Source organism: Prionailurus viverrinus, chromosome C2 (genome assembly GCF_022837055.1).
Source record: "Prionailurus viverrinus isolate Anna chromosome C2, UM_Priviv_1.0, whole genome shotgun sequence".
Classification (NCBI taxonomy): Eukaryota; Metazoa; Chordata; class Mammalia; order Carnivora; family Felidae; genus Prionailurus; species Prionailurus viverrinus.
The window spans coordinates 110,045,801-110,068,251 of NC_062569.1; the positions used below are offsets into that span (position 1 = coordinate 110,045,801).

Below are 22,451 nucleotides of genomic sequence, written 5' to 3' on the forward strand. Positions count from 1 at the left end.
TATCACCTCATGCCAGTCAGAGTGGCCAAAATGAACAAATCAGGAGCCTATAGATGCTGGAGAGGATGTGAAGAAACCGGAACCTCTTGCACTGTTGGTGGGAACGCAAACGGGTACAGCCACTCTGGAAAACAGTGTAGATGTTCCTCAAAAAATTAAAAATATATCTACCTTATGACCCAGAAGTAGCACTGCTAGGAATTTACCCAATGGATACAGGAGTACTGATGCATAGGGGCACTTGTACCCCAATATTTATAGCAGCATTCTCAACAATAGCCAAATTACGGGAAGAGCCTAAATGTCCATCAATTGATGAATAGATAAAGAAATTGTGGTTTATATACACAATGGAGTACTATGTGGCAATGAGAAAGAATGAAATATGGCCCTTTGTAGCAGCGTGGATGGAACTGGAGAATGTGATGCTAAGTGACATAAGCCATACAGAGAAAAACAGATACCATATGTTTTCACTCTTACGTGGATCCTGAGAAACTTAACAGGAATCCATGGGGGAGGGGAAGGAAAAAAAAAAGAGAGAGAGAGGTTAGAGTGGGAGAGAGTCAAAGCATGAGAGACTCTTAAAAAATGAGAACTCTGGGCTGATGAGGGGTGGGAGGGAGGGGAAGGGAGGGTGGGTAATGGGTATTGAAGAGGGCTTCTTTTGGGATGAGCACTGGGTGTTGTATGGAAACCAATTTGACAATAAATTTCATATATTTAAAAAAATAAATAAAATAAAATAAATTTTAATTTAGCCAAAAAAAAAAAAGAAAAGAACTTTGTGTAAAGTGCAGCATTCTTTATAAGAACAAAAAAAGAAAGAAAATATTAGGACGAATCCTGAGGGGATTAGTACAAAATATATAGGCTCAATCAGTTAATACTGCTTAGAGAATTTTTATAGCTTGAAATATTCATACAATAATATGTGGAAAGTATCACATAAAATTTAATGGAGTATATTTTCATTACATTTAATTAAAATAATAAGCATAAATTGAAACTCACCAATACTCCCTCTTTGAACATTTTCCTAGAGTTACCTGTGGTCTCTAAACACATCCTGGCTTTCAATTTCAACTACTTGATCATTCTATCCTACTTCCTGGAACATATCTCAGTGGCTGCTCTGTTCATTCAAAATTCCACCACAGACATATAATATGTGACTGTTACATACCAAGCTTGGTCCTGGGATCCAGGGACACAACAATGAGCATGATTTGGTGCCTATCATAGCACTTCCATCCAGGCAGAGGGACAGACAAAGCAACAGAGCAACATTGTAAACACTATGGGACCACTGTGTGTGTGATGGAGGCATTAGTAAGCTTCCTCCTGTTATACATTTGGTTATACTCTACCGAGCCTTGCTCCAGTAGCTATGCCAAAAATATTGATTACTTAACTGGTTGAAATTCAAATAAACTAAATAAATGCATCTAGTTAATTGAACAAATGATTCAGCTAGAATCTTCCGAATACCTGGTCATGTCAACTAACTTAGTGGATAGCAGTTGATTTTACGCTAGTAACAAAATATGAAAAAACAGCTTGCAAGGAAAATGTCACTGTCTTTAGAGACAGGGATATTTTTAAACTTATACTCTTCTCTGCATTGAAATCAGAGGTTTTCAACATTTTATGTACATAAAAATTATATGAAGATTTATTAAAAACACAAATACATGGGGAGCCTGGGTGGCTCAGTCAGTTAAGCATCTGACTTCGGCTCAGGTCATGATCTCACAGTTCATGGGTCCAAGCCCCAAGTCAGGCTCTGTGCTGAAGGCTCGGAGCTTGGAGCCTGCTTTGGATTCTGTGTCTCCCTTTCCCTCTGCTCCTCTCCTGCTTGCTCACTCTCTCTCTCTCTCTAAGATAAATAAAAACATTAAAAATTTTTTTTAAAAACCACAAATTCATTGGCTATTAGCACTTCTGAAAAAAGCAAATGTAGTAGGCCGAGGCTTAGGACCAGGAATAAGCACCTGAAGTTATTCAGATGCCATAATACAAAGACTATACTTTAAAATATATCATTTTAAGTAATTTAATAAACATATTTTGTGTGGTAATATTCTACCACAATGATAGTTTTTATAATAGCACTGTAATCAAGGAAAACACTTTAAAATAACCAAAACAGAAAAAAAGTTATATACATTTTCAGTTTAAGCAATGCCGTCTCTGTACATATAGACTCAGATATTAATTAAAGAATTTCATATACACTACTTCCATCTGTCAACATTGCAAACTCTGTTTACTCTGTCACTGGTTAAAGTAAAAGACAATACTGTGAAATTGGATTTTTACCATCTGAGTCCTAGCTCTATGCTAAACTGATATGTATCCTTGGAAGTGGTATTAATCAAATTTCCTTGCAGACCTTCATGTTGGTGACAGGCACACCTACAGTTTTACCAGCTGATGAGTCAGAATCCTGGAAGCAGAAAGTTATGGAAAAATGAAATATGTAATTAACTTTTGGGAACATCTTGTCTTCCTCTAATCCACAAGTTAAGATTTGCTCATGAAAATTGCAGCACTTTTGCAAATTTGCCAAGTAAAGAGAAGGCAAAATGCTTACAACAAAAGAAATGTTTCAAGTGGAAAACTGGTCCAAGTATGCAACAGTATTAGCTTTATTATTTGCTATAAAATAATAAAGGTTTGTTTACACAGGATTTGTAAACTTGTGTGCTTGCTCCAGTGATCGTAATGCAGAAGAAGGAGGAAACCTAAGACTTGAGTTCTAGTCCAAGATCCACCACTAATAAACTCTACAAACCAGCTAAATCACTTAACCTCTATAAACTTCAGTTCCGCCATTTGTCAAAGTCAGAGTGTGAATACAAGATGGTCTCTAGTGTTCTTTCCAGATCTAAAATCCTAAAAAGCAGGGAATAACGTAATAAAATATATTTCAAACTCACGGGAGGCTATGTGTTGACACTGAAAGATGCACATGATGTAGTGGGAACACTGTATTGTCAATGCCTAGCACAATCTTTGACTCTTAACAAGTGCTCAATTATATTTGGTAGATAAATGAATGAACCAGTGAAACTACACAGAATAAGAAACAGGGTTCAGTAGTTTAATTTATTTATGCTTCTATAAAATTTAGCATACCAAATCTTGGTCAGTCACTTAATGAACACTCATTTTGACCCCTTGTGAAAAGAGGCTATGAAAGAATCAAAAGATTCTTGTTCAAAGTCCACACATGAAGTGATATGAACTAGGTACTAATCCACATGTAGGTATCAAGTGGTATCAACCGGTCAATCTTTGCACAAAGTAAGGCAGAGAGCAAGATCTGGTAAAGGCTTCCTGGTGGAGGTAGTGGGTTGAAATCTTGAACCAGGTAAGGCTGATGGGTTGGTGGATGAGGAGTGGGGGGGGGGTGTGAAAAGGGGTAAAGCAGAAAAGAGAAAGCAGATTTTCATGATAGAGCAAGCCAATTCACTTTACTAGAAACAAGATCTGAAAACCAACGAGGCAAATGGGTGACTGGAGATTGTTGATGGGGAAATTTTAATACTTGAAACTTGATTACCATTTTTTTCACCAGGAATAAGAAGAGTAAAAAAGATGTCCTTCGATCTGCACTATCCAATATGGAAGCTAACTAACCACACGTGGCTACTGAGCACCTGAAATGTGGCTGGTCCAAAGTGAGATGGCATATGAGTGTAAAATACACACCAGATTTCAAAGACTTGGTATCACAAAAATAGGAATGTGAAATATCCCATGAATGCATTTTTTACTGATTACATGTTGAAATAATACTTGGGATATGGTAGGCTAAATAAAATGCATTGTTTAAATTAATTTCACCTATTTCTTTGTACTCTTTTAAGAAAGTTACTAAAAATTTTTAATTAGACATGTCATCCACATCACCTTTCCACTAGATTGCTGTAAACAGATTTTCCCAGCAACAGTCATCATCAGTATATTGCAGTATTAAAGGAAGAGAATCGAGAGGACCAAGCAAAAGGTGAAATTGTACGTATGGATCAATAATGCACAGTAGAAAAGGAACCCACAGATTAAAGAAAGACATAATAATTGCTATTTATTCACAGATAAATTAATATACTAGAAACTTAATCTAGAATATCATCATGATTATAAAACACATAAATGAAACTTAAAACTCTCAGGGCTTCCTGCCTGATGTAGAAGATGTACTCAATAATTGTATTTCTTTTTAGCTTTTATAACTCTTTCTGAATGTGATGGCTCTCAGCAACCCCACATGCCTGCTGATCTCAAGTCTGGAAATTATGTGGCAACTTCATAAAGGATTTCATATCTAATCATTTTGGCAGCCTCAAAATTTAACACAATCCATGGCATATACTAAGTGCTCAATAAATATTTGTTAGATAGGTGAAGGACATCACACCAAAAATTATGACTACACACAGGAGACTAAATACCAGGCCTTCTAGGTAATCTTTGCTCCTCCAGAAAGTGAAAAGTGTCATTAAAATTCCTAGTGTCCAAAAGAGTATCCCATATGCAACTTCCAGAAAAATACTGGTATTTCAGTGTGCATAGATTTTTTTTAAGAATTTAATATGAAATACAGCTGATTATAATGTATAAAAAAACACTTATTTGTAGTACTTAAAAGTATTTATTTACAATATACTCCTTTTCTTTTTTGTTAAAAGAGAGAGAGAGATCCTACAGAAAATGATTTTTACTAGACTATTCTTGTAAATAAAATGCTATGAAGCAATTTACCATTCTCCCACTTCAAAATCTTCAGTACTTTGTTTACTTAATCCTATTTTAATTAATATAACTTGGTACTCATGTGGTAGAGTCCCCTCTGTAAGGAATGAAAAAAAAAAAAAAATCAAGGCAACCTGGTTATATCCCTAGGTAACATCCCTCAGGACCTTGTAACATGAGACCATTTAATCAGACTTCATGTTTGTATGTTACCATATATGGGAGACAAAGAAGTAGAAAATGTGTAAAAAAAAAACTACTCCACATGGCATTCGGGGCTCAGTTCTTGGGGGTACAAACCCAACTGAAATGTGCTGGCATGAATAAAATTGCTTCATGGAAAGAAAAGCCTCCATCCATGTCACGATTCTCTGTGTGAGATTATTGCTACGCTGGAATGGAAATTCTGGAAAAATTCCAAGTAGCACTGGGAAATTGTATGATTTAATCACTTTATTTTCCTGTTTCTGTTTTAAGCCAGTATAACATCAGGGTGAGGTGAATTTGGCCTTTCAGCTGCTGAACTTCACTCACACAGGCCCTGAAGATTACATGATGTTGCTGATCCTGTAAATTGCTTATTCCAACCGCTTGCCACAAATATTCCTCCTTCCCCCAGAGGTTCTACGCCACTTGGCTGAAATAATAAGAGCAATACCACTGGGCTTCGCGAGCCAGGCAGTAATCAGTATAAAAAATTTGTTGTCTCTCCACCCCAACCCCCCTGGTGAGTCCACCTGACAGGAATCCCCACTGACATTCTGCTTTCCATGTCTAGCACCTCTCCTGATTTAACAACAAGAAGTTACATTTCTTACCAGCTGGATCAGGAAATCCACTATTCTTGTTTTCATTTTTTTTTTCTAATTCCCTCCTTCACTACTGTATTTGAACAAGAAAGCACTCTGATATTTATCCATTCCTTTGTGTCTTTACAAGAATAACGTCCAGGGAAAATTCACCAGGCTGGCTGTTTTTCACCTAGAGCCTAATGATAAACATGAGGAGTTTGACTTGATTCATCTTGATAGTCAAAGACTATTATAGTTCTCAGATCATTAGACTCCCTTGACTGACATTTACATAAATGGTCTCTCAGTCTTACTGCAGCCCAAATACCGTCAACTACAGAGCTACATCCCCACAGTGTCTAAATTCTTTGTATTCTCTAAGATCCTGACAGTCTTTCTTTTCAACAGAATTCCATTTCTTCTCAAACCACACTGTTTCTCCCAGTCTTGATTCTACTATGGATCCCTTTTCAATTTAAGTAATTCATAAGGAAGCTGAGTTCTCATGGCACTGTGATAGCCATATATTCTGAGCTTAATTAGGCCAACAAGCTTAGAAATAAAGACTTTCTTGTTAATATCTTCTTCTCTATTTAAAAAAAAAGTCAGTGGCATTAAAAGGGTGTAAGAAATTTTAAAATATTACCAAAAATAAACTACATAGTAAAGTTGATCCCTTCTTTAAAAAAAAAATGGTGCTTCTCACCAAAAAGTGGAAGTGAAAGTAATTTTTTTTTTTACTTTCCAAATGTAAATGTTTATAAGGGGAAATTGTAAATAGAGAGAAAAGGGATTAGGGAGAGGTCTTCTGGCAAAATTTTAATGTTGCTGGAGTAGAAGATTCAGAAATATGGTCTAGAAACCTTGTGGTGATTTCACTGAGACCCTTAAGTGTGTAAATTTTTAGACTCTAACCTACTCTAGAAATATGTAAAATGCATCAAGTCTCTAAAACTCTCTCCAGAAAAAAAATCTGCTTAAAAAAAAAAAAAACTTTTAACATGAGTTATATGACATTCTATACTTCCATTGTCTTTCCCTTGAGCCTCTCACAATTATTACAAACATTTCATCTCCCAGGGTCCAGTGTGGATGTGCTTCTCACAATGCAGTTAAAAACAACTAACATAACTTTCTCATGCAATTACTGTCACATTTATGATCTATTTTTTATCAAATACAGTTTTCCATTATACTCAACTCTCCTTGAGCTATAGCCATTACAAAGAGCCAAAACATAATGATGCTGTAATTAATAAACAAAAAAGAACAATTCTGCAACATATCATGACTCCTAAAATATTCAAATTTTCAATGATTAGAAATTTAAGAGTGTTCTATTACTAGCTCCTGCTTGCCTCAACCTTTTTTCCTAAGAATCACTGATACCATCTACTTTTGGGTCCAGCACTGCCCAATACCTGAAACATGCCTGAGAAGAACAGATCACTTAGCAACTCAATCACCCAACTTAGAAGGCCTGGAATTAGTCTTACTGACTTATACCTGGTGTTATGGACTGTCTATGTTCCCCCAAAATTCATATGTTGAAGCCCTAACTCCCAGTGTAATGTACTAGAAGGTGGGGCTTTTGGGGTATATCTAGGTTTAGATGGAGTCATGAGGGTAGAGCCCGTGATGGGATCACTGCCCTTATAAGAAGACGAAGGACACCAGAACTCTCTCTCTCTGCCATGTGAGGTTACAGGGGGTAAGGCAGCCCTCTGCAAGTCAGGGAAAAGGCCCTCACCAAAACCTGACCATACTAGCACCCTAAGATAAAACTTCCCAGGCTCCAGAACTGTGAGAAATAAATGTCTGTTATTTAAGTCACCCAGTCTATGGCATTTTTGTTACAGCAGGCTGGGCAGCTTGGGACATGTGGTACCCAATGTATTTACCTTAGATCCCAAGTACTTCCAAGGCCATTGGGCCTGCACCACTCTGGCAATGGTGGTTCAGCTCATATGATTGGATTTCTTTTCCCCCATTTGATTAGACTGCTACCTTCACTCCCTTGCATTCCATTGCATTCATTTGATAATAGTACAAGAGTTTTGTCTTCTCCAATTGCTAAGACATGATACATCACCTGGCTCTTGCAGGTTCATTCACTCTCAGCTGCTAAAGAATGGTCACATTTTCTGGAACCTCAGTGGTGATGTTCACCTGACATCAATACTCAACTGCCACCTGCATTTCTGCTGATGTCTCTGCTGGACTGGATCTACTTACTTTTCTGTGCTTACAGAACTATACTGAACCATTTCCCTTTGCTCACTATCTATAATTTAATCTTTTCTTAACCTGTCTCATGTTTCTTCTTTATTGCTTTTAGCCTATATTTTTATGGCCCAATATGCCTTGTTCTGAATGCTCAGTCCACAGGTAAACAAACTAAAACACAGAAAACACTCACCTATTTCTATCATGATTATCTTACTGGCCTTAATTTTAAAAATGGGGTTTTCAACACAGAATAACATATGAATTTTCAACAGCTGCAATATAATAATGATAATGGTAATAAATATCTATGAGATAAATAGATGATTGTACAGGGGTACTTAGTGACTAGCATTATGCTCTTTTATATACATTAACTACTTAAATCTTAGGTTTTATTACCCCAACTTATAACTGAGGAAACTGAGCTTTGGGGGAGTCCAAGGAAGCCCTCAAGATTCCTCACCTAGGGCGCCTGGGTGGATCAGTCCAGCTGAGTGTCCAACTTTGGCTCAGGTCATAATCTCACAGTTCTTAAGTATGAGCCCCACATTGGGCTCCGTGTTGACAGCTCAGAGTCTGGAGCCTGCTTCGGATTCTGTGTCTCCCTCTCTCTCTCTCTCTCTCTGCTCCTCCCCCGTTCACACTGTCTCTCTCTCAAAGATAAATAAACATAAAAATAAATAAAAATAAAAGATTTCTCACCTAATACCTGGCAGAAATGGCTTCCCATCTAGACCTGACTTCAGGGCCTCAGCTCTTCACAACTACCCACATGGCCTCTGTTTCACTTCTAAAGAACTTGATACTGAAATTATGACATACTCTTGCTTTGCTGTAACTGTTCACTGTTAGAAAAAGCTTAACAGAACATTGCCTAACATACCTTTTAACTCCAAGAATTTAAAATTCTAATATTCATTCTGAGAATGTGAGCCATAGCAGTAGCTAGCCTGTTGGCATCCTTAAAAAATAAAATCTTTGACTTGTACATTTGTTTTATTAAATGTAAAGTGTATTTTTATGCATCAAATTTTAATTTGTACAGTTCTTTGTATTGAAAATTTTCAAAAATGTATGACATACTTCTGACTGCCTCTATAGAACAATATGAAGAATTTTTAAACTTTTTTTTTGATGATTTAGAATCCCCACTGTGAACATCACCTATTGTGACACAGTCATGTTCTTTGTGACTTAATGCATGAGATCAGTGTACTTCACACTAAATAACCCCATACTGTTATTTTTAAAGTTATTTCATCTACTTTGATCAGTTTATCTTTTCCATGGGCTTGTGGCCATTTGTTCCTCTTGTTTTTAGAATGCTTAAAAGAAAAGCAATACTTTTCCAATTTGCCACTTTTAATCTACTAAAGATTGTAAAAGCAATAATACTCATTTATTTAATCTGTGAGTAAAATAAGAATAAATGGGCTGAGAAACTAACTAGGAACTCCCATTTGAAAAGAATATAGGCCTTGTAGAATATGAGTTAACTATAAATACACGGATTTATTTCTGGTCTCTCTTCTCTGTTCCATTGTGTGTCTATCTTTATGCCAGTACCATACTGCTTGTAATATATTTTGAAATGAGGAAGCATAATGCCTCCAGCTTTATTCTTCTCTCTTAAGATTTCTTGGATATTCAGGGTCTTTGATGGTTCCATATGTTCTATCTCTATGAAAAAAATTGCCACTGAAATTTGGACAGGAATTACAATGAATCTGTAGATCACTCTGCGTAGCATGGACACTTAAACTATACTAATTCTTCCAATCCATGAATACAAAATAGCCTTATTTTTATTTGTGTATTCTTTAATTTCTTTCATCAATGTCTCAAAGTTTTAAGTATAGAGATCCTTCATTTCCTTGGTTAAATTTATTTCCAAGTATTTTATGGTTTTGCTGCTCTTATAAATGGGATTGTTTTCTTCATTTCACAGATAGTTTACTGTTAGTGTATAAAATTGCAAACTATTTTTGTGTGTTAATTTTGTATATTGCAACTTCATTTTGTTTATTAGTTCTAACAGTTTAGTAGAATCTTTAGAATTTTCTGTACATAAAAACATGTCATCTGTAAACAAAGTTTTACTTCTTCCTTTCTGATTTGGATTTCTTTTTCTTGTTTAATTGCTCTGGCTAGGACCTATAGTACTATATTGAGCAGAAGTGCTAAGAGTGGACATCCTTATCTTTTTTCTGGTCTTAAACAAAAGATTTCAGCTTTTCACCACTGAGTATCATATAATCTGTGGGTTTTTTCATATACACCCTTTATTATATTTAAGTACATTCCTTCTATACCTAATTTGTTGAGAGCTTTTATCATGAAAAGGTGTTGAATTTTCTCAAATACTATGTCTGCACCTATTAAGGTGATCATAACTTTTATCTTTTATTTTATTAATTTTAAGTGTCATATTTATTGATTCGTGTATCCTTGCATCCTAGGATAATTCCCACTTAATCATGGTGTATAATCCTTTCAATGTGTCTGTTGAATTCAGTTTGCTAGAATTTTGCTGAGGATTTTTGCACTTATGTTATTCAGGAATATTGGTCTGTAACTTTCTTTTCTTGTAGCGTCCTTCAATAAGGATTCCAAGAGCACACGATGGAGAAAGGACAGTCTCTTCTGTAAATGGTGTTTGGAAAATTAGATATCCACATCAGAAAAATGATACTGTACTTATATCATACAAAAATCAACCCAAAATGAATTAAATAGCTAAACATAAGACCTGAAACTCTAAAACTACTAGAAGAAAATATAAGGGGAAATCTTCTTGCCATTAGTCTGGGCAATGGTTTTTTTGGATATGACCCAAAAACACAAGCAACAAAAGCCAAAATATACAAATGGGATTGCAACAAATGAAAAAGCTTCTATGTAGCAAAGGAAGCAATAAACAGAGTGAAGAGACAACATATGGAAGAAAATATTTTCAAACCATGCATTTAATAATAGATTAGTATCTAAGATATATAAGGAGCTCCTACAACTCAATAACAAATGAATAAATAATCCAATAAAAAATGGGCAAAGGACCTAAGTAGAAATTTCTCCAAAGAAGACATAAATGGCCAAGAGGTATATGAAAAAAGGCCTCAGAATTACAAATCATGAGGGAAATGCAAATCAAAATCACAATCGCATACTACTTCACACCTGTTAGAATGGCATTATCAAAAAGATAAAAGATAACAACTGTTGGTGAAATGTGGAGAAAAGGAAACCCTGTACACTGTTGGTGGGAAAGTAAATTGGAACATATGTTATGTAAAACAGTAAAGAGATTCCTCAAAAATTAAAAATAGAACTATCATATGATCCAACAATCCCAAACTGGGGATATACTGAAAGGAAATAAAATCAGTATCTCAAAATAATATCTCCTCTCCCATGTCTATTGTAGCATTATTCACTATAACAAAGGTATTGAAATAATCTAAGTGTCCACCAACAAATGAAAGAATGAGTAAAATGTAAATCTATATATGGAATACACACATACCATGAAATATTATTCAGCCATAAAAATGAAGGAAAGTCTGCCATTTTTAACAACAGCAATGAACCTGGAGGACATTATGCTAACTGAAATAAGCCAGACACAAAAAAATAAATATTGAATGATCTCACTTTTTTGTGGGATCTAAAAAAGTTAAACCCATGAAAGTTGAGTAGAATGGTAGTTACCAGGGACATGGAGGGAAGGAGAGAGAGGAAATAGGGGAAATGGGGAGATGTTGGTCAAATGGTACAAAGTTTCAGCTAGGCAGCATGAATAAGTTCTAAAGTACAGCATGGTGACTATAGTTAATAAACTATGTTTTGTACTTGAAATGCTCTAAGACACTAAATCTTAAGTGTTTTAACCACACACACACACACACGCACACACACAAAGGTAACTATAAGAAGTGATGGATACGTTGATTAGCTTGATTGTGGTAATCATTTCACGATATATGTATTTCTCAATATATGTGATTTCACAATACGTATCACTTCACAATACATCTATAGATATATCAAGACATCACATTATACACTTTGAATATATACAAGTTTTATTTCTCAATTATACATCAATAAAGCTAGAGAGAGAGGAAAAAATATAGACTGAATGGGAGGGCTTTGCAACATCTATTTGAGTTACTCAGGATCTCATTGCTTCCTTTCTGATTTCCTGACCATAGAAAAAATCCTCTGCGCTGACTGAAGAAAAAAAGGGAATCAGTTGGCTTGGTAGGGATAGAACTGCTAATCTAACAGGAAACCTCTTCATCTCTCCCTCTCAACATTTGCTGAGTTTAAAATCAAGACCAAGACAAGTGTTTCCTTGCCACATGATGGCAACCAAGGCCACTGATGCCTGACCAATGACAGATAACAATGTGTTCCTTTCTAAAAGTGAAGCTTAGAATCTACTCTATTGCTGATGAACATTGACAGAATATCATTTGGATGATGTGAAAATGAAGCAGAGTTTATCACTTGACATGCCTAAATCAGCAAAAAGATGATTTGTTTAGCAAACATTTACATGGCACTTCTTATGTGTAGGCCTTCTTTTAAGCACTGTATACATATTAATACTTGTAGTGTAAGGAAACAAAACTAAGAATGAAATACAAGACCCTGTATGCATCACAGACATTTGTGACAACACAGAACTATAGATCCTAAACCAGGATAAACCTCAGAGATCGTCTGTTTAGTCCCTTGCCAGCCAAAGCACTGCATGCGTGGAGCCACCAGAGCCATAAGGACTACATAAACTTCCTCGGGTCCCACTGAGATGAAGGGGGAACCAGAACTCAAGTCTTTGATCTCTTAGTATAGTGGTCCTCCCTCCACATCCAGCTATTTCTTATGGATTCATAGTTTTTCAGGGTCGAAAGAAACATGTAAGATCATCTACCTAGTGTTCCTCTGGGGAGATCTAATTTATATAAATGACATACCCATTAATAACAGATGCTCACTGCTACCTTACTTCCACCTCTCTCTCCTGCCACCTGGGAAATTGCCTGGAAGTTATGATGCAGTGGCTAAAATTTACTCAACTACACTCTAGAGACCATACTCTACGACCCTCTCTATACTCTGCTTCCTCTGGGAGGAAGAAAAAAGGCACTCTCTTTTCCAAACTACAAGTCCAGGCTGGCCCTCATTCTTTGCCTGCAATAACAGAAACTACCAACAGTTTAAAAGAGACCCTCCATAACCAAACCCAAGAGGCTGAGACGAACAACTCACTGGAGGATACTTCCCTGGAATCCTCTTTGGAGGTTGGAGCTATGGGCGAGAGAAACTTCTCTAGTCCAGGGCCCCTCTGTACAAAGCCCCCATGCCAACCATGACAAAGCCCTAAGATTCTTTCATCTCTGCCAACCTTGTACCCTCTACCCTGAAACCACAGGCTGTAAATAAGAATGTATGATCTTTGGGGCGCCTGGGTGGCGCAGTCGGTTAAGCGTCCGACTTCAGCCAGGTCACGATCTCGCGGTCCGGGAGTTCGAGCCCCGCGTCAGGCTCTGGGCTGATGGCTCAGAGCCTGGAGCCTGTTTCTGATTCTGTGTCTCCCTCTCTCTCTGCCCCTCCCCCGTTCATGCTCTGTCTCTCTCTGTCCCAAAAATAAATAAACGTTGAAAAAAAATTTTTTTTAAAAAGAATGTATGATCTTATAATTGGGTCAGGTTTAGATAGGCATTGATTACTAACTGGTGATGGTCCCAGATGATATGTTTGGGTTTTTTTCTATTTATTGTTATAATAACCACACACTTTGCAAAGGGAGCTGCACAGATGACATAACAAACTCCGTTTCTTGGTTATTCACTATATGTTTTATAGCTACATTAGTTTTTATAGCCTAATTAACTCTTTAAAAATACTGACATGCACTAACTGGATTATAAATTCAGCCAGAGATTTCATTAACCATAGGTCATTTTTATTAAAAATTGTGTTATCTCGTGAATTGACTTTAAAAAATAAAATGAAACCAAATCTTATGGACTTGCTAAAGATGGGGCCTTTATAAAACTTTCTCTTCCAAAGCTTAGTGGCCTCCAGCAACAAGAAATGAAGCTTTCCTCACAGGAAAAACATAAATGTTAAGAAACTCCCTCATGTTAGGATTCAGCAAGGAAATCGGAAGCCATGTCACATATTTTAAACAGGCATGGATTCAATTAAGGAATTGGGTGCTTATAAAACTATTGGAAACACTAGAGGAGAAAAAGACAGGAGGAGCTGCCTTAAGTTTCAGGTTTGCGGCCACAAAGAAAGAGGAGGCTGTTTTGCCCCAAAATCCAAATGATGGAAGTAACTTCTCAGCTTCTCACAGCTCCAAAGTGGGTGAAATGGCAACCACTCACATCGGAACATCTAGTAAAGCCTACTCACCAGCTCACTGTCCCTGCCAGAAGACAGAGGGGAAAAATGCCTACCCGTCTTCCACGTTGGAAATCCCATGTGCAAGCATCTCATTGGCAGAGCCCTGCCATCCTGGAATCCTACTACCAAAATAGACCAAGAAACATAGTTCCCAAGCTTCTGTCTGCAGCATTATAGGGGAGGATTTACAAGGGACATAAGAGTACCAGGGCCAGCAGACCATTCTAATTCTAGGATTACTCCATCAGGTAATCAAACCTCCAAATTCCATTCTCCTCAGAAGAGAACCCAGAACACACCATTTGTCACTGAGACAACTCTAAGAACACAATTGCCTTTAAACTACATACAAATCATCTGCCCAGGCATTCTGTAACTCCAGAAGATGATGTAATCCCTACAGATAAATTACAGAAAAAAAATGCTCACAGCCAACATTAACATTACATAATCCACCACCACTAAAACCCACTCTTAAGAGAACTTTATGTAAAATGTTAATGGGACATTTCCTTCAAAAACAAGTTTCCCTCAAAGGAACACCAAAAAGAAGAGAGGATTCCCTCTGTGTAAGGCTAGATTCATTCTTCTCAAAGTTATTAAGAAATATTTAGTTTTGTTTTCTGCATTATCAAATAATTTAGATCAAGAAAAAAAATGACAAATTACTTCATAGTTTTCCCAAAGGTAACACTCGGAAAAGTATCACATTTCTTTTCAGCATAAAGATTATTAGCTTATAGCTCTTTTTCTGGTTTTAGACTCTGAACTTGTTTCTTTCCATTTCAGTTAAAAGTGACCTTTTAATTGGGAGTTTTCCATCCATGATTCTTTTTCCGGAATAAGAGCCAGAGTTTTCCCATTTACACCACCTTATGAAAGGGTTTCCTTTCTTCCAAAGGAATTTTAAAAATATCATTCTAAATTTCTTGTCTTCAAATCTTTCTTAGATTTAGACTAACAAGGATATTGATTCCAATATGTCAGGTACAAAAGTGCCATATCTTAATACATTATTAATTGTATCCTTCATGTGAATCTTTTAAGGATGCTTGAAAGGATGCAATAATAAATGCATTCCTTGGGTATAAGAATGTATCTTCTCCCTCATGGAATAATGAATCTGCCTCAACACCACACTAGTGACTACAAATGTATTTTTACCAGGAAATAGGTTATGCATATAAAAATCTCACACATAATCCCAAAGCAGATATTAGGTAGCAGGAAGACTTGTTACAGGGACTAAAACAAGAATGAAAGGTTCAGAGTCTGCCCTCACAGGAGCTCTAGGGAGCATAATTTAGAATCATTTTTACTAAACAGCACACACTGTTTTCTATTATCTTCAATACCCAGGTTTAGGATTATAAATAGCTGACTTGCCCTTTAAGCTGTCTGCAGCCATCATAGCTAATGCTAACGGCAGAAGACTTTCCCAGGAAGTCATCTAAAAAGCAAAGGGCGGCGTATCTCCAGGGGAGAAGCAGCCACCAAATTGAGCAGGCAACAGCTATCCAGTCCTCCTGGTCACACACCCCCTGACAGTTCCAGGGCATGACAGGTCAGACCCAATTGCTTCTGCACTTCTCTGGCCAAACGGTGAGAAGGGACAGCTATGATCTGATGCCTACCTAATGCCGGCTTGCTCAGCCCACCTCGGGCCAGGGCACTGTCAGGTCTGGCCTTGGCTGCCAGCCATGCTTACTGGCCATTGGGAATTAAGGCCTTAAGGAAATCTGTCTCAGTAAGAATGAAATGGTGGACTTGATCCTTTAAACACTAATTATAAGCCACTAATTTGTATAGTATAGTTCTTAGTATATGCTTACTTCATAAAGGAGTGATCTACAACCACACTGTTTCTACTTATGCTGAGTTTCAACCTTGTTCTGCCACTTACCAGCTATGTAATCTTGCGTAAGCTAATTAACGTCTCTAATTCGATTTCTTCACCTGCAAACCAGGATGATAACAGCAATGATACCTCACATATTTACTGAGTGGCTTAAATGAAATAATGCAAGTAAAATGTTTAACACAGAGACTATCACACAATAAGCACTCAACAAATAATAGTGACAGTATTTTTATCATACAAAATTTTTGTTTCTTTCTCATATCTATTATTTATTTCTTTAAAAGCTATTAGATGTGGGAAGGAGGGATATGAGAAATATTGTATAAACCATTTATCTGATAGGAATACTCAAGTTGAGATACCTTAAGTGAGCAACCTAGGGTATATAATGTTGCAATAGCCATTTACTAAAATAAAACCAGTCAATTTTGAGTGATATACAATCTGACAGACTTTATGGAAGAGTTATTACATAAGTCTAATTATCTAACCTTCCATGTTGTGTGGTCAGCATTATTTGTTACCAGAAGTCATTGCTGGGTTAATCAGGGATTAACCAATATGTACTAGTAATTGATGTGACACACTAAGGTCTATACTCTCCTAAAGTAAATAGAAAGGTTATTACAAACCAAAGCACATTTTCTTGTTCTTACACCTGCAAAATAAGGTGCCCAGCCCATTATATGACTTCCTTCCTCATTCAACCCTAGAGCTTTTCTCAGTGGTAATGGTGCTAAGTATTTATTGGGGTGCCTGGGTGGCTCAGTTGGTTGGGTGTCCAACTTCGGCTCAAGTCATGATCTCATGGTTTGTGGGTTCAAGCCCTGTGTCAGGCTCTGTGCTGACAGCTCAGAGCCTGGAGCCTGCTTTGGATTCTGTGTCTCCTTCTCTCTCTGCCCCTTCCCCTGCTCACACTCTGTTCTTCTCTCTCCAAAAATAAACATTAAAACTAAAAATATATATATTTATTATCTTGTATCTTAGAAATGACTGTGAAACATCAAAATGAACAAAGTGTAAATACCGCAGGGAGATCATGTTCAGCTGATAACCATCTACCTATTTATTTCATAAGAGACCAGCCATACAAATTCTTGAAAAGACAAATATTGTAACCTATCTTTACATGGAACCTTTCCTCTGTGACTATCAAGTTCATAGCATTTCCCAGGGGCAAACATTATTTCCTTCTACCATATCTGGCTCAGGAGCTAAATGACTTACCTGAGGTCATACAAATTATATTGTAAGGCCATAAACAGGAACCCCCTTTGGATTCCCACCCCATGGCTCTCTCCAATAAGTATCTTAATTGGCTCTTCACGTAACGAAATGGGACAGAAGTGGGGGAATGCAATTACTGAACAATCTTTCAAACCCCAGTTTGAAAAAGATATAGAATACATATGGATGCAGAAACATAAAAACTTCCTTACATAACTAAAGCCAGATATTATTAGAAACTTTGAAATTTTGGGGGCGCCTGGGTGGCTCAGTTGGTTAAGTGTCCAACTCTTGATTTTGGCTCAGGTCATGATCTCACAGTTCTCTTGAGATTAAGCCCCATGTCAGGCTCTGAGCTCTTAGCTCAGAGCCTGCTTGTAATGCTCTCTCCCTCTCTCTCTGCCCCTCTCCTGTGCTCACACGTGCGTATGCTCTCTCTCAAAATAAATAAACTTAAAAAAAAAGAAAATTTGACATTTTAAAATTGTAATATAAATATTTGTCAAGCAAAGTCTCCACCAATGGAGTAAGTATATAGCTTCTTAAGATGATAGCTTTGAAAGATAGCTCTCATATGGTTTATATATACACACCTACGTTAACTTTATATAGATGGGAATATATAGATACACGAAGAATTGAAGAACATATATAAATACAGTAAATTGCACTTGTACTACAGGACTCCACATCCCCTGCTCTTGTCCCCAATCACATTTTCTTTCTAAATCAACTACTAAAGTCCCCTAATTTCATAGCATGTGAGTGAACTATTTAACGATCTCTTTTTCAAAGTAAAAACATCACTTAGAACAGTGAAGAGTTTTGCCATCCCATAGCTACTTCTCTATTAAAAACAAATGATAAGGATTAACAATAAATGTGTGAGTCAGAGATTATGGAAAGAGCCCAAACACACCAACCGTACCTTTAGAATCTAAAAATACACAAAACACCAAGCTATAAAATGCTCTTGACGTCAGTGGAAGGCACAGTAGTCAACTAAGATCACTTTATAGCCTTTCCCTAACTGCCTCACAGATAAACCTGTGCTGTGGTTTTTCATGTCTGGACCATAAAAATATCCCTCTGGACTTCACAGGCAGTCACCCGTTAACTAAACAATACACTAAATCCTTGCAAACTATGACTCATAGGACCAGCCATAGACGATATATATAAAACCTCATTCTCTGAACATAAAATAAATTATGTAGAGAGACCTAGAGAACATTTTCATTTCTCTTTTTCAATATTAATTGTTTTTAAGTAATTTAAGTTTAAACCTAAACTGCTAAAAAATATCCTCCAAAGAGTTTATGAAATTTGGTAAAAATTCAATAAAAATCAATTCAATTATTTGAATGTCTAGTTAAGTATATCAGATTTCTGTTTGCCATGGACTCTAAAAGCATTATCTGAAGTCACTTGTCACCATCTATTGTCGCTAATCATCTTTTCATCTGGAATTCAACAGCAATCACAGTAGCTCATGCTTTGGGGACTTTTTCCCTCTCTCTAGTTACACTTAAAATAAATACACTTACAAGCAAAAAGTAATAATCAATGAAAAGAAAAAAACAGCCCCAACTTTTATATGTACCTGGCCTATTAAAATCTTAAACTTAGAATCTGTCTAGAAATCCCATATTGACAGAATCTCTGGCACACCAGCTACAGCTCATGGATCTAAGGTCTCACGAGATCTTCCTCCACTGAAGTCATGTCCAAAGGCCAAATACAGATACACACTTCATTTGTGTGGGAGCAGAATTATGGCTCTATAACTCACCAACTTTGGAGCAGAGCCATAATTCATGGTATTTCAGTCAGTACAAACAAGGATAAAGAAATATTATTATTTCACCATGGAACACTGAGTAGAAAAGAAATAGAAATGTTAGCCAACCTGGCATCTCTGTACTGCAATATATCTAGTTTATGTTCTGTGTGAAATGAAATTTTTTAATGCTTTTAAGATATCAAAATAAATTGTGTAGACAGGTAGTATCTTGGGGGTTCTACCTGGTGGCTGGTATTATGGGGGGAGGGAATTATATACACAATAAAGTGGATTTATAAGGTCTAGGAATTGCCTAATCCAATATATTGGGAGCAATCAGTTGAATGATATAGGCTGAGTGAATTTAGGCGTATGAATAACAGTCCAGTTAATACAAAGAAATTATTCTCAGGAGTAGGTAGGAAAAATGTTAGATCATTTCTAACTTCCATCGTATTACATAGGCATGGACTTCAAATTTCAGAGCAGTTGACTTGTATTTCCCAACTCAAAGTAAGCTTTGTCTGGGAAAATTCTTTTGAAAAGAATGGGTCTGAGCTCACAGACCTCAGTGTGTGTGTGTGTGTGTGTGTGTGTGTGTGTGTGTGTGTGTGTACACCCAAAAATAACTTGGGTCCCTTGTCTCCAGAGATGTATCTAGTAAGAAGTTGCTATAGCTGATGTCAAAGAGGTTGCTGCCTGTGTTTAAGAGTTTGAAGGTTTCCTGTCTCACATGTAAGGTCTTTCATCTATTTTGAATTTATTTTTGTTTATGGTGTAAGAAAGTGGTCCAGTTTTCCCAACACCATTTGTTAAAGAGACCATCTTTTTGCACTGGATATTCTTTCCTGCTTTGTTGAAAATTAGTTGACCATATAGTTGTGGGTTCATTTCTGGGTTTTCTATTCTGTTCTATATTGATCTATATGTCTGCTTTTGTACCAGTACCATACTGCCTTTATCACCACAGTTTTGTAATAGACAATCCAGAATTGTGATGCCTCTACCTTTGCTTTTCTTTTTCAAGATTGCTTTGGCTACTCAGGATCTTTTGTGATTCCACACAAATTTTAGGATTGTTTGCTCCAGCTATGTGAAAAATGCTGGTGATATCTTGATAGGGATTGCATTAAATGTATAGATTGTTTGGGGTAGTATGACATTTTAGCAATATTTGTTCTTCCAATCCATGAGCATGGAATGTTTTTCCATTTCCTTGTGTCTTCTTCAATTTCTTTCCTAAGTGTTCTACAGTTTTCAATGTACAGATCTTTTATCTCTTTGGTAAAATTTATCTTAGGGTTAGGTATCTTAAGGTTTTGGTGCAATTGCAAATGGGATCAATTCCTTGATTTCTCTTTCTACTACTTCATTATTGGTGTATAGAAATGTAACAGATTTCTATATATCTATTTTCTATGTTGCAACTTTACTGAATTCATGTATCAGTTATTGCAATTTTTTGGTGGAGTCTTTCAGGTTTTCTGCATACAGTATAATGTTGTCTGTAAAAAGCAAAAATGAGCTATTGGGACTTCATCAAGATAAAAAGCTTCCACACAGTGAAGGAAACAATCAACAAAACAGGCAACCTACAGAATGGAAGAAGATATGTGCAAATGACATATCTGATAAAGGGTTAGTATCCAAAACATATAAAGAATTTTTCAAACTCAACACCCCCCCAAAAAAAAAAAAACAAAAAATAATCAAGAAAGGGGCTGAAAACATAAATGGACATTTTTCCAAAGAAGACATCCACATGGCTAACAGACAAATTAAAAGATGCTCATCATTACTCATCATCAGGGAAATAGAAATCAAAACCACGATGAGATACTGCCTCACATCTGTCAGAATGGCTAAAATTAACAACATAAGAAACAACAGATGTTGGCAAGGATGCAGAGAAAGGGGAACCCCCTTACACTGTTGGTGGAGATGCAAACTGGTGCAGCCACTCTGGAGAACAGTATGGAGGTTCCTCAAAAAGTTAAAAATAGAAATATTCTACAATCCATCAAATTGCACTCCTAGGTATTTACCCAAAGGGTACAAAAACACTGATTCATAGGGACACATGCACCCAATGTTTATAGCAGCATTACTTACAATAGCCAAATTATGGAAAGAGCCCAAATGTCCATTGACTGATGAATGGATAAAGAAAATGGAATATACTCAGCCATAAAAAAGAATGAAATCTTGCCATTTGCAATGATGTGGATGGAGCTAGAATGTATTATGCTAAGTGAAATAAGTCAGTCAGAGAAAGACAAATAGCATATGATTTCACTCATGTAGAATTTAAGAAACAAACAGATGGACTTAAGGGAAGGGGAAAAAAAACAGAGGGAAGCAAACCATAAAATACTCTTGATAGAGAACTGAGGGTTAATGGAGAAAGGTAGGCAGGGATAAGCTGAATGGGTGATGGGTATTAAGGACGGCATTTGTGTTGAACACTGGATGTTATATGTAAGTGATGAATTACTAAATTCTGCTCCTAAAACTAATATTACGCTAATGTTAACTAAGTGAAATTTAAATAAAACCTTGAAACAACAACAAAAAATAATAACTTGGAAAATTACACTGCTAATAGCAGGAAAGACAGCATGCTTTTCCCTCTTTTAAAAAAAATTTAATGTTTATTTTTGAGAGAGAGAGAGACAGAGCATGAGCAGGGGAGGGACAGAGAGAGTGAGAAACAGATTGGAAGCAGGCTCCAGACTCCAAGCTGTCAGCACAGAACCCAGTGCAAGGCTTGAATTCACAGACCTTAAGATAATGACCTGAAGCAAAGTTGGAAGCTTAACGGACTGAGCCAACCAGGCGCCCCTCCCTCTGTTTCTATTCTTTGACTATTCTTCTCTAAGATACTTTGACTTTCTCCTATTAATTCATAGTATCTGTTAAATGTTTTGTGGATATTTTTGCCAATCCATATTTTGTCTTAACAATTGTGGGGGCTTTTTATTAAAACTTTCTCAGTATCATTTGCTCAACCAAAATTTAAGAGCACAATTTTAATGTCAAATCTGTCCATTTTTATTTATGCATTCCCTCACACATGGTTAAACACACTACTTTCTCCTAAATTATTTTTTAATATTTTTACCATGTTTCTTCATTTATAGCTTTAATTTGTCTGGAATTTGTTGCATGGATTGAAGTAAAAAAAAAAAATCTCTAAGAACATGAAAAGATGCTCACCATCCTAACGTCACCAAAAGGAAAATTATAGCAATGTGACATACCATTTTGTTCAAATGACAGTGGCAAAAATTATAGGGTAATTATAGGATAATACCACCCCTGCTGGTTAGCATATCTGTAAGTATGGTTGATAGACCTGTGATCTGCTGTAGCCTTTGGAAAT

The 22,451-nt window shown here is 36.5% G+C and overlaps 1 protein-coding gene across 1 annotated transcript in view; it reads right to left on the reverse strand.

Moving 5' to 3' along the window:
* ZPLD1 (zona pellucida like domain containing 1) overlaps window positions 1-22,451 on the reverse strand; it is a 552,784-nt gene that overhangs the window by 359,903 nt on the left and 170,430 nt on the right. Inside the window, exon 3 of the mRNA XM_047875473.1 lies at window positions 16,102-16,154. The gene's annotated coding sequence lies outside the window, so the exon portion shown is untranslated. The remainder of the gene's footprint in view (window positions 1-16,101; window positions 16,155-22,451) is intronic.